Raw genomic sequence first — 12,957 nt, forward strand, 5'->3', positions numbered from 1 at the left:
ACAGTATTCCACCACCCCAGAACAACTGGGTAAGAAACTGAAACCTTACAACTCATATAATAATGTACAAGAGACTTAGGCATACCAGCTGTGAGTAAATTCAGTGGACAAAACAAAAAACATATTCAGAAAACATTCTACTTCTGCCTTCTTGAAGAAAAAATATGATACTATGCACCTTTGATGGCAGGAAGTGTCCAATCCCTTTCCAAAGCAGAGGCATGGAGTCAGTTATAGAGATATATACAGCAATGTGCATGTGAATTACAATGCAACGTGAACCTAAGTTCCAACAAGAGATACAAGCAGCAACACCTCCCAAATAGTGGAGGCAAGTTATCAGATACTTAATGCTCCTATTAATTATGTTCACACAAGTTTCAAGATATTCCTGCACAAGGCAGGGTTTCACATTTACTGAACAGGGGGTTACTCATTCTGGATGAAAATTAAATAACTCCAGCAACAAAATAGTTATTCAGATAAACTGGATAAATCATGTTTATAATTAATATATAAGTTCATGTTTTGCTTGGCATTTTTTAAGTCATTTTTTTTCTGGATATCACGATTTTCACAGTCAGAAATAAAACATAGACACTCAACATTCCCAAGGATGTCTGCAACAAAAGAATTATGTGAAGATGGCAAGTTGAAGTGCCTTCATTTGGATACATTTTTGTATCCAAAGAGCAAGCAACAAAAACAGAGTCACAGAGAGAAACAGATGGCCAGTGAGTTATCACTCCTGATCTGATGACTTATGTGGGCTCAACTTGTTTATTTACTCACATATTTGCAAAAAAGTAACTTTCCTTATGTTAGCAGCAGCAATATTGTATATTATGTATATTACAGACACAGTACATACTTCTACCTACACACAACACAAGGGCATCAGGTATTTACCCTCCAATTATGGGCTCTCCCACAGCCATAAGGTCACACCTGACCCTTCCCAGGACCAGGGAGTTAAATGACTGGCGTCTAACACCACAGCTCAAGAAAGGGTTAAAAGAGGATCAGTGTTACAGCTGCCCAGCTCACTGGCTTGGAGACAGGACAGAAGTGCTCAGGCCCTCGGGGGCAGGGAAGTGAGTTTGTAATTATTGGCTATACCCTTTACACCATCCAGTCTGTAATTACTGGCTATATCCTTTATACTCCTCAGGAACTGCTGTTTCTCTCTGTTCAGTACTCCCTGTTGATGCAACCCCATGCTAACCTTGCATGATGCATGACAAAAATACTGTCATATGGTCCTGAAGCAACAGGCACCATTTGTTTGTCATTGAGTCCTGTCAAATGAACCAGCCTCAAAAATACAGATTCTTCTTAGATCATCTCACCCCCTCTTTAGGACTGATCTCATTATCTTCACTTTAATTGTTCTCATTATCTTCTGGGCATAGAAAAATAATGCAGCCTTTCTAAGGACATTAAATCCAATTATGTAAAAACACAGTGTTGGGAAAAAGAGTTAAAATATTTTAGCTAACATATTGCTGAAAATCAGGAAAGATCAGTGTGTGACCATTTAACCCCCCTGAAAATCACCAGGAAGTATTTTCTAGCTGCAATTACAAGAATGCTACAGCCCTCAGATATGGTTAATTGTAAAGGCAACTGATAACCACCTCCTAGCCTGCAAAGAGCAGGCAATGGACAAAGAGCTTCTGCATTATTTTCCCACTAGCAGAGTTTCACTGTGTTCTTGTGGTGCAACTAAAGGAAGTAAAGGATTCAAAGTAGTCAGTGTAATTTTATATACTGGAAGTGTCCTGAAAGTAGAGCAAGATATTTTTCAGTAGATTCTTCAAATTGCCAGGATGTAAATGTGATGAGGAATGTGTTTATAGGCACCCTCACAGAGCAGTGTGCTGGTAACACTGACGTAGGATGGTTGCATTGATCAGCTGGTTAAGGATCAGATCCTCCTCATAGGTATATTACCATGGGGATAGACAGGGGAGTGTCTTTGAATAAACTACTGAGCTCCAAACAGCTCCTGCAACAATCCCCTGCAGTCCTGAGGACTTGAGTGGGACCACAGGTACAGCAGATCCCACAGCAGCAGTCTGGAGACTGAAACCTAAAAGAAGGAATCAGGTACAGTGAAAAAAAGCCGAACTCCAAGCAGGATGCTCCCTCCTGACCCACCAACATCTGGTGCAAGACAGCCTGGTGCTGTATCTGGTGCAGCATCTGAGCTCTGTGACAGTGCAGAGAATTCTACTCCCATCATTCCACCCACTCCGTGGTGTAGGAAGTGCTGCACAGACAGACTCATGAACACCATCTGCTTCAGCTGTGGCATTTGACTCCCTTCCTCCAGCATGTAATATTCTGAGATGGTCTAAGCACATTGATGCAATCCTACATTTTACATGTCTGTATGTTGAGCCATCAAAAAGCAAAATCAAAATATATTTTTCTTCTCCTGTAACACTGCTTCTAGGTATTCTAACTGGATTTGCTTGCAGTGTTTCTTAAAAGAAAAACAAAACCCATGAAACTCTGGGGGATCATGAAACTCTTATTTCAATAAAAACTAATAGGCATAAACACATGCAACACTTACATCTGCACAGTACTGTAAAGTCTACAGAGGAAACAATTTTTTTTTCCCCATGGTACCTTTATTTATTCTACTACAAATAAAGAACACTAAATTTCATACATTAATGCAAACATAACAAAAACTTCCATCCAGATCAGGAGAAAACCCTTTTTCCTAAATGTGTGCAATCACTATAATTCAACTGTATCATCTATTAATTATAGAAAATATATATATTACTTACAGCATTTCTGTAGCTTGGAATGCAAGTAACTGAAATAGCCCCCCAGTGCTCTTGGAGATACAACAGCAAGTTAGACAGAGGCACACAACATGGCACACTCTCTTTTTAAAAGCTGTTCAGTGATCTGCAGTTGCATTACTAGGCTTCAGAGTCCCAGGGCAAAAAAACAAGGAGAAAATCAGTTCCCAGCAGATTCCAACTGTTTCCCCTAAAGGGACACACCCCAGCACACTGCTTGCCCTCCCGAGCGTCCCGGGGAACTCACCCAGCCCCACGCTGGGAGCAGAGTTATAACAAAGTCCTCACATCTTCTAGTGCCAGCCCTACATCTTAACAAGAGATTAAAAACATGTTCCTCATGCATCTCTTGTCTGTGGGCTACATATCAGCTTTCCCTAAACCAACACGCACTGATAGAAGGACAAGGTAGCTTTTGACATACACAGATAAAAATTATCTCAATCTTTCATTTATCTTTAATGCAAACGTATCTGTACAATGCCATTAGAAAAAATTAAAGGATTTAAATTTTTGCTCATCTTCATGATAAAACTGCTTTGTTCCACATGGGGAAGAAGGACATAAGAAAATAAGGAACATACTTTTAACACAGGAGTGGCTTAAGGCAGGAAGAAGAACGAAGATTGCTCACTGAGCTCATCACCACACAAAACCTTTCACCTGTCAGAGGAAGCCCCACCAGCCCCAGGCTCAAGCTGCCATCAGCTTACATCTGAAAACTGGTTCTGCCCCACCTCAGCCCCCTTCCCAGGGGGCATATTGCATGTCTCTAGACCATCCCAGCAGGCCCACCATGGGCACTTTCTGCTCTGGACTAGAAAGAAGGAGAAAGCAGAACATGAGATAATGATGCTGATCTGAAATTGTATATGTAAATAAGCAAAAGGGCCAACACCAAGCAAAGGGATTGTTTCTGATTCTCATAAGACAGAAGTTGCCAAACTAAGAAAAATACAAAACTGTTATATGAAACACAAAAGGGTTACACAGATTGAGTATTTGCATGTGGACAGGACTGGCTTGTTTGAGATGATTAAAGCAATGCAGATCAAACCTCGAACATGTACTTCTGAGCACCCTCCAAGCCCACGCAGGCCAGCCAGCCATGGAAAAGCCCAGCCAAGCAAAAAAGATGGCAAAAATATGGCACCCACCAGCCTGGGTGCTCCAAGCACCCTCAGCATTATGGCACCCCTGGCATGTGCACAGCCTGCCCTGCACGGGCACTGGCTGGCAGCGGCGGGAAGGTGAGTGCTGCTCGGGCAGGGCAACAGCCCACCACAGGCTGGGTCCTGTTCCCCCTGGGCAAACCCTGCAAGGGCAACAGCCCACCACAGGCTGGGTCCCTGTTCCTCCTGGGCAAACCCTGCAAGGGCAACAGCCCACCACAGGCTGGGTCCCTGTTCCTCCTGGGCAAACCCTGCAAGGGCAACAGCCCACCACAGGCTGGGTCCCTGTTCCCCCTGGGCAAACCCTGCAAGGGCTGCAGCTGCGATAAGATGGGCTCCCGCCTCGGTACCAGCCCCTGCAGGGCAGGGGAGATCACACCACACACAGTGAGAGGCTCCTTTAGAGGTGTCAGGCATGTCTGCCACCAGCACAGCTCTGCTGGACTGAGGTGCAGTGAGTGTGCGATGTGCAGCTGTAACTCCCTGCCAGGACTAGCTGCCTTTCTGCTAGAAGACAAGACTGGACCTACTACTGTGGCCACAAGATGCACATTAATTTAGTCCAGAATTCTATGTTTTGGTCATTTGAATAGCAGGTGGCATTTGTAACCAGCTCAAATAGCATGATTGTCAGAATAAGACATTAAAGAAAGCAGTTATTCACCTTACTAATCAAACATTCTGCACACTGAAGATGTATTAGTGGACCAACAGGAGATTAGGGATGACACACAAATAGCACAATTATTTGGTTTAAACCATTCTAGAAAGTTACTCAACAACAAAAGTAGAAGAAGGTAGCATTTGGAAACATTTGGAGAAACACATTCTTAAGTGAGGCTTGAAAGCCATCTGAAACAAATAAAGCAAAACTCTTCCAGAGGCAGAGGTTTATAAAAATGATTTATAGTCTGATAGCAAAGCAATGAACGTAGTCTGTCATGCACCTGAAATTGCTTTACATTTGTGATTCATTTGCACAAGGACTGCTTTCAACAGCCTGATTTTTTTTAGATTTTAACCATTAACTCCATTAAAATAGAAGAAACTCCCCAGCAATCCCCAGTACAATCTACTTCAATATTTAGTCTACTGAAGAGGCCAGCAGTACACAGCCAGAGAAGAATAAGGTGGCATTTACACCTTCTCATAAGAGTCTCTGACTTGCTCCATTTTCAGCTCAGAGGATTTGCTGTGCCTGCTCTGGTTCCTCTGTTGAGTAGTCTCTGTGAGGTTTCTCTGCCAAAGGATGGCCCAATCTTTCCATCAGCCTGTGTAAACTTTCTGCACTCACAGCATCATCTGAAGTCCTGTAGGTCCTGTCTCTGGCATGAAGAATTGCCTCCTTTTGCTTTTAAATCCATCTCCCTCTAGTTTTATTTCCCCTCAAATTATTTTAACTGAAGAAGCAGGTCACCTCATCTCTTACCATCAAGAATGGTTTCATCCCTGACATGTTTTATGTAAATGCAATGAACTATTGCTTTATTTCAATTTAATTTTTAACCAGGCAAATTAAATGTACTCAAAAGATGGTAGTGATATAAACTACTTTCTAGTGTAGGGCTATGAAACTTGTAATGAACCATCACACACACTTTTTATATCATACAATTTCCAGAAAAGTTTAGATTACTTTGATATTGAGAGAAGTGATTATGTCGTTGTACAAAATGTCACTGCTGTTGAAATCATCAAAATACTTCTGTCTCCAGTCTTGTGGTGGCTGGCAAATTCTTCAGACTTTGGCCCTGATTTTCTGGGAGTTCATCTACATCATCATTGTAGAATGAGAAATCTGTCTAGGTCTTCCCCAGTTTCCCCATGGTTGTGCCTGGCAACTTATGAGGAATCATAATGACAGTGATGACTGCAAATCAACTCAGAAAATTAGTTGACATAACATTTGATTTTTTTTTTTCAAAACATAAACCTGGTAACAGACTGTCCTTGGATGGGCCATCTCTCTAAATTTTATGAAGACAAAATGCAACAAATGTGACAAAGATACACAAAAAAGTAGTAGTCAGTAATTGAGACCTGTGAAAAGTACTCTTAAGACAGCAATCTGAGTAATGAAGGAAGAAAAATGCAGAATTTTCCTGTACTTTAAAAGCTAAGCACCACTTAGTGCCCTCTGCTGCATACAGAGGTAATATGCAAAGCATCACTGAACAATGACATCATCTGGTATTAACACGCTATGTTGCATCTATGACAAATATTTATTTCCTTAATTGCCCTTGTTTTCTAAAAATACTAATAAATTATGCAAATACCTTCAGTACCAGCTTAAAGCAGGTGTTTTTTACATCCTCTCTTCCCATGTAGTATCCTGTGCTCTGCCTGCAAGCAAGCTGTCACCTCATCTCCCACATCTTACACAGTGGGAAATGCATGCTGAGCGAGTCGAGGTGCTGGGTGGGGGGCGTGTACAGCATCCTCAGAGTGAGATTTCATCATGAGATGCTCATGACAGCTGAGCAGCCCAGCGGGACGTGGCCCACACACCGCCCCTGGCACTCCCACGAACTCAGGGCAGTGGGAAGTGCCCCTCTCCCCCTGCTCTCAGCTAAAGGAAACAAAACAAAGACAAACAAACATAGGGGAAGGTCGAGCCTCCAGTGCAGTTTTCAACTTCCAAATAATCGTGCATTAAGAGTCTATGAAAGGTCCTTCATGCACAACATGAAAGAGGTAAATGCAGACCAGAGCAACTGCAACCCTGAAGAGGATTAATTGTCAGACAGAACCGAGGAGGTCTCCTAATGTGGAACACAAATATTTAATCTGATTCTGAAATCTTATCTCCCGCCTTTAAGAAGATTAATGGAAATTCTTTTGCAGCAGACTATTATTTCTATTATTTCTGATCCATTTCATGAACTAAGAATATTTTCCAGAAGCAAAGTTTGTGCATTTTAAATAGTTTCTTAGCATTCTATTCAAAACCAAATCAACAGTTGATCATTATTAAAACCTGTTCAAGGAAGTGGGGACATAAAAAAATGTCATTTGCATGCATTCAAATTGCATTAAACAGGCATGTCACACATGTGCACAGACACGAAAATGTAAGATGTGAAAACATAAGGTATCTAATTTTGCATGAGACATGAAGCATTCAAGATCTCCACACTAACCAAAACTGGCACTAAGATGTTATGGCAGTAAAGTTGTTCTAAAAAACCTTTTTCTAAACTGATAATCCTTGTTCGAGCCTGGTTAAGGGAGATTTCATAGAAGGAGGAAGAATTAATTAGTACATCCTTTTTCTATCTTACACAGACTGAGTAGAGGCAGACAGTTGTTATCATTGGTATGCTTGGCTCTGCCCAAGGAATCTATGTAACTGGCCAAGTTTCAGGGTTCTCCTTCATTTTTCCTTTGAATAAACTGACAAGAAAAGTACAGCCAGCTGACTTCCTTTGTCCAGCCTCCTTCCCCCTGGAGGAAAGCAAGGGAGCTGTCTTTCCCACTTCTCTCATTCCTGCTAAGCCAGCATTGTCCCAGATAGTCCAGCCCTAAGCTTTTGCTGTATTTTTTCCTAGAAATCCAGGGGCTCCAGCAGGGTCTGTCTGAAGCAAGAAGAGCATGGTAGGCACTACAGTGGACAAAAGGAAAGATCACTGCCATCACTCCTGCTCCTAGAAGTCCCCCTGATGATCCTAAGTGAGACGAGATGCTTGGGGCTCTGCTCCATGGTCACAAGCCACTCCATCCAGCTCGTCCTGCAGCCCTGCTGAATGCTTGGCATCTCTGCTGGGTGACAGGAGCAGAGCAATGGTGATGCCAAACATCTATTTAAATCAGGGCTGAGAAACATCATACATCAGGCAATCCTCAAGAATTTGGCTGTGTTGGCTGGTTAAATTCAGCCTGTTCTGGTTTAAACCGAGCTAACCTGCATTTCATTGCTAAGTAAGGCTTTACCTGGGAGTTGTCAGCAATGAAACCAACCCAGCAGCATACAAACCTACACTCCTCCTTTTTTCTCACTAGTCAATTAATAGTGAAGCTACCAGGCATCAGCTGAACATTCTCTACACTATTAACCGCAGGGCTTTTACTTGAGATGCCAAATAATTCACATAACTTTACATTTGTCATGAGCAAAGAATATGCATGCAGTTGCAGCACCTCACATGACTCAATTTGAGCCTTTAATCTAGAGAGGACCTTGATCCAAGGGCAACTCAAATCAGTCCTTAAGTAGAACACTGTGTGGGCTTCTGCTTGCTACCTGAGAAGGTAATGTAATGCTCCACTTGTACACATGAATGCCTGCATCTTTCCTGTAGTCAAGGAAACATCTTTATTATGCTTTCATTTCTAAAAAGTCCAAAGGACATTGTTCTTCTAAAGCCTCTTGATAGTTCTTTATATTATCTAGAGCAGAAGTACTTCTCTTTCACACTGAACAGTACAAAATCACAAAGACATGGGCACAATGCCTCCTGAACCCATGGGAAACCCTCCCCCCCACACACACACCAAAATCATCCTCTTCAGCAGGGTTTAATGAGTGCTTCACAACCATTATTTTTGCACATAATAACCACAGTCACGAAGCAAGTCTCCCCTACAGCAAAAAGAAAGTATTTAATAAGGATCCTTGCATAATTTCAGGTAAAGCATGTTAGTTTCCAGTTCTCCCTGTACCTTCTTATGAAAATATTCAGTCAGTGAGAAGATGTATGAGCCCCTGAGGTGATGCAATAATGCCACAAGTGCATTGCCTTGTGGACAAGGACACCCTTCCCAGCACAATAGCCCAGATTCAAGCATCCCTCCCTTGAATCCCCAGGTATTTTTCCTCATATACCTGTGTAGCTGGTATGAAGCAGAAGCCCTGGAGAAAAACACAGTATGTGGTCATGTATTTTGTCATGCTCTCAGCTGTAAAATGGCAACTGTAACATATCCCTCCCTAGAGGACTTTGGTGATCTCAGAAAAATGTCACATACATTCTGGTATAAAGATAGCACAGTCTATATGCATACTCCAAAAGAGGTTTTGTCCATCATTACCTGCAGGCAGGAGAGCACCAGAACTTTAGGTTGTACCAGAAATTAAATACCTGCCATTTCTTAAACTGAAAGCAGTTGTCCTCAGAGATTTTAACTTTAGGTTTCAGCACATAATTTTCCAAAGTATCTTAAGAAAAACAGAAAGACTGTTAATTACATGCACATCCTGCACTACATGCATAAAACCCTAAACATCTGCTTTCTTACATTGTGGAAAGCCATTATCCCAGAACATACTGCCCTGATGGGCCTCATGTTGCTTCTACCATTTTTGCCCCCAAGAGTGCTTTGTGCCAAGTTTACAGACTTTATAAGTTATTCTTTCTTTTTTCCTGATCTTAACCCAAACCACTAATTTTCTGTGCAATATATCCAGTAATATATATGCAAAATACCTATTGGCACCAGCAACCACTACATGACATAAAACTTCAATTAAATTTAAAAAAAAATTCAGATTAGACAGATTGCATTGGATGTTGCCCATGGAACTTGAACCTGAACTTCGGCACACATGTTCTCATTTGAGCAACGCCAGATGATGGGGAAAGGCTGTGGTTACTTTGTGAGGACCAGGAGCAAGTGAGAGCTGCCTCCCCAGCACTGAAGGCCTGGAGGGTGCTCCTGGGCAGCTCCCTGCTGGAACTGATGGCTTTATCAAGCCTTCAGCAAAGTACCTGAGGTATGCACTGCCTGCTGGGAAGGTCTCCTTAGTCCTCAATTTCTCAGGCAACCCCAGAACCTTTCTGGCTGCTGCTACTTTAAAGGCTGTGTGGTCAGACAGAGCACATATTTTCCAACACAACTAAAGTTTCCCAAGGAACGTAGGCCACAGTGAGAAAATTGTCCTTTTCTAGCTCTCTCTTAGTAAAAGCAGAAGTTCCCAAGTCAAAGAAAAGATACCCCCTTAAGCCAAAGGCAAATTATATGCTGCTGCAAACAAAACCAGTTTTAGAGTTCCTTTCTCTCACCTCCTGCTTCCCCTAAAAAAGGAAAAGCCCCACATGCTCATAATGCAGTGCATCTGGTGGCCTAAATATGGGTGTTACCAGATTCCCCACTGACATAAAGAGGTCAGAATTTGAGAAGCTGAGAAAATGACTTAAGCTTCCACATGAAAACTTGACCTAGAACAATTAACCTGAGAACAACACCAGAACAATGTCCCAGAAAGCTCATTTCCAAGACAAGTTTCTGCTGGGAAAACTTTAGTACTTCAGGACTGCTGAGAGTAAGTTCTCACATTTACACCTGACACAACAAATTCATCTGGACATGCAATACTCTTAGAACCCATGTGAAAAAACAACTACCTTTTGCAACATCATTTCCTAACCTCCTTACAAAAATTCTAGGTGTAACATGTCACCATATCTAGTACTTTTGGCATCTGCCTACAGTATAAAGGAACATTTTTTTATGTAGTTGCAAAACCATCAAGCTCCTTTGAGAAACGTCCTTGTCTTCCAGGATGCTTCTCAGCCTGAAATCTAATTACCAAGGACCACTCCTGATCACCTTTGCAAGTTTTGATACACTTAAAAAATGTTTTCCTCAACTATAGTCAGCATTTTTAACTTTTTTTTCCCTCAAATGTGAGAAGCAAAATAAAATACTGTGTTCTGTGTTTAAATAAAATTGCCTACACAGCCACTTTTGATCCACGAGTGCTTGTTCTCCCTCCCAATTTTCTCTGCCAACCACCCCCCACAAGACACACTCAGATTATTTGTTTGGGGTTTTTCTATTAGCCACCTGCTGTGCAAAAGAACACATGAAAAAATTACAAATCAAAGAAAGAGAGGCAGATAAATGGGCTTTCACTGACCTTTTGCCAGGGTGGGGAGGCTGAAAGGACTGCGAAGGCCGAGCCAAAGGGAACTAAAGCAGGCAGCAGGTTTGCTCCAGTCGGCTGGTGAGCAAGTGAACAAGCAGGGAGAGCTGGTGGCTTGGGAGGGAAGGAGGAGCACACCAGGGCAGATGAGTCATTAGCTACTAAATTAGAGAATAAGCAGCTTGGAGTTGCAAATAACTGTATGCAGTCTGGGAAGTGGAGAGGAAGAGACCCTTTCTGTCAAACTGCCCCGGACTGACAAACATCTGCATTTTTCACTCTGCAGGGAGTCTGCCCCTGCCTCCTCTGCCAGCCCTCCCTGTGTGCCAGCAGAAGGCTTCTCCCCAGCAGCTGCAGACCCTGATTTTCCTTGGGAACAGCAGGAAAGCACAGAGAGCTGGCATGTGGCACACACACCTGGGAAGGAGCCCTGGAGAGCCGCAACCGCTCCTGGGCATCCCTCATTCCTGCAAACCTTCCATTGTGGGAGGTGCTCTCTGCACCACTAACAAGTCTTTTTATGGTCAAGATAGTTGCAATGTTGCCAAAATGCTGAGATTGCTGAAGCTGCTTTGATGGCCTAAGAAGGTCTGCAAAAGCCTGAAGCAAGGGAGACGTGATTTGTCTCCACAGTAAAATTTTCAAATACTCTGGTGAGGAAAAGTCAACGAATAAAAAGCAAACCGCAACCTCTGACCCACACCTTTGCTACCTAATTTTCTGTTAGAACATACCTCTGCTGACTGTAAAACCTAAAACTTGTAATTATGAAGCTGAATACATTTTTAATATGGTTGGATGGTTACGGGTGAAGTAACTTTTAAAAGCAAAATGACTAGAGACCTTTCACAACCAGAATTTCAGATGTCATTTGAAAAGCAAGAGGATTCAGATTCAAACCCAACAGTTTCAAACCTGATCAAGACTGTGCTGAAGCCAAAACACCACAGACCTTAATTTTCCAGACCATACTAATATAGGAGAAGATATTGGGGGTTTTTCAGTGGGGTCAACAAACTCCTCGTTGTACTCAAAACATTTCTGGACTAATATAACCAAAACTTTCTGAGAATAATCAGATATTATTTATATAGAATTATATTTTAATTTATTTTATTTTGTATTATATTTAATTTATAGGTCATATATATATTTCTTACAAAATCTTGCAGGATGTGCTCACAAGATTTCAATGTCATTGCTGCAGATTAATCAGGGTCTAACCCTCAGCCCACATGAAAATAACACCTCCTCACACCCCCTCTGAATAAAATTATTAGTCTTAAAGCATCCCATCCTATTTTGATAGCTTTTTTGTTCACATTTCCACTGACAAAATAATTCCTAATCCCTCTTTTCGAGCAGGCTGTTTCTGCTTTGTTTTCTGTAATCATCCTCACAAGGTATGACAGGGGAACAGGTCACAGCATCACCGTGCCCCACTGCTCTCTCCAGCGGCACCCTCTGCCCTGCCTTGTTCCAGTCCTTGCTTAGTGGTGAGCATTAAGCTTTCATGTTAGTGACTAACCTACACTTCTGAGAGTCTGTGGTGCCTTGCCCAGGTTTAGCAAATAATTATGCTTTTAGTGTTTCTGCTTTAGTTGATGGTAAGACTTGAGTTCTTTTCTCCTGCTAGCAGAAACGTGAATACCTATTAAAGTAAAATGCATATTTTCCATTATGATTTCTAGCTTTGCAGTCTTCTACTAGTTAGTTCCACATATTTCTGTTCCTTGGGCTCTTTGTAGCTGATATTTCTCTTTAGACACCTACAGCTATATAGCACAGGAACACCAAATTTATTTCTATACCCCCCCTCAGATCATTTTTTGATGACAGAAATGTTACAAACAGTCTGGCACACATTCAGTCTACAGCACATCTATTCTGTGAATATCAAGGGAGACTTTGCTTTCCAGTCCAGTCAAACCAACATATTAAAATGGTTAAAGGAAAGGAGGAAAAAAAAAAAAGGAATACTTCTATAACATAATTGCATACTTATAAATAGCATGCTTTCCATGTGTGTCAGATATCAAATAGCTTAATGACAACTGATAACTGGCTGATTTCTGCAATCTGCCATCAGCTGCTATTT

General features: G+C 41.9%; 2 protein-coding genes across 3 annotated transcripts in view; both read right to left on the bottom strand.

The window, feature by feature from the left end:
• Nucleotides 1-12,957, bottom strand: part of STOX2 (storkhead box 2) — a 98,186-nt gene that overhangs the window by 84,242 nt on the left and 987 nt on the right. The window lies entirely within an intron of this gene.
• The window catches only part of LOC135446585 (storkhead-box protein 1-like), a 63,680-nt gene that overhangs the window by 5,004 nt on the left and 45,719 nt on the right, over nucleotides 1-12,957 (bottom strand). The window lies entirely within an intron of this gene.

The sequence above is a fragment of the Zonotrichia leucophrys genome, chromosome 4 (assembly GCF_028769735.1).
Source record: "Zonotrichia leucophrys gambelii isolate GWCS_2022_RI chromosome 4, RI_Zleu_2.0, whole genome shotgun sequence".
Classification (NCBI taxonomy): Eukaryota; Metazoa; Chordata; class Aves; order Passeriformes; family Passerellidae; genus Zonotrichia; species Zonotrichia leucophrys.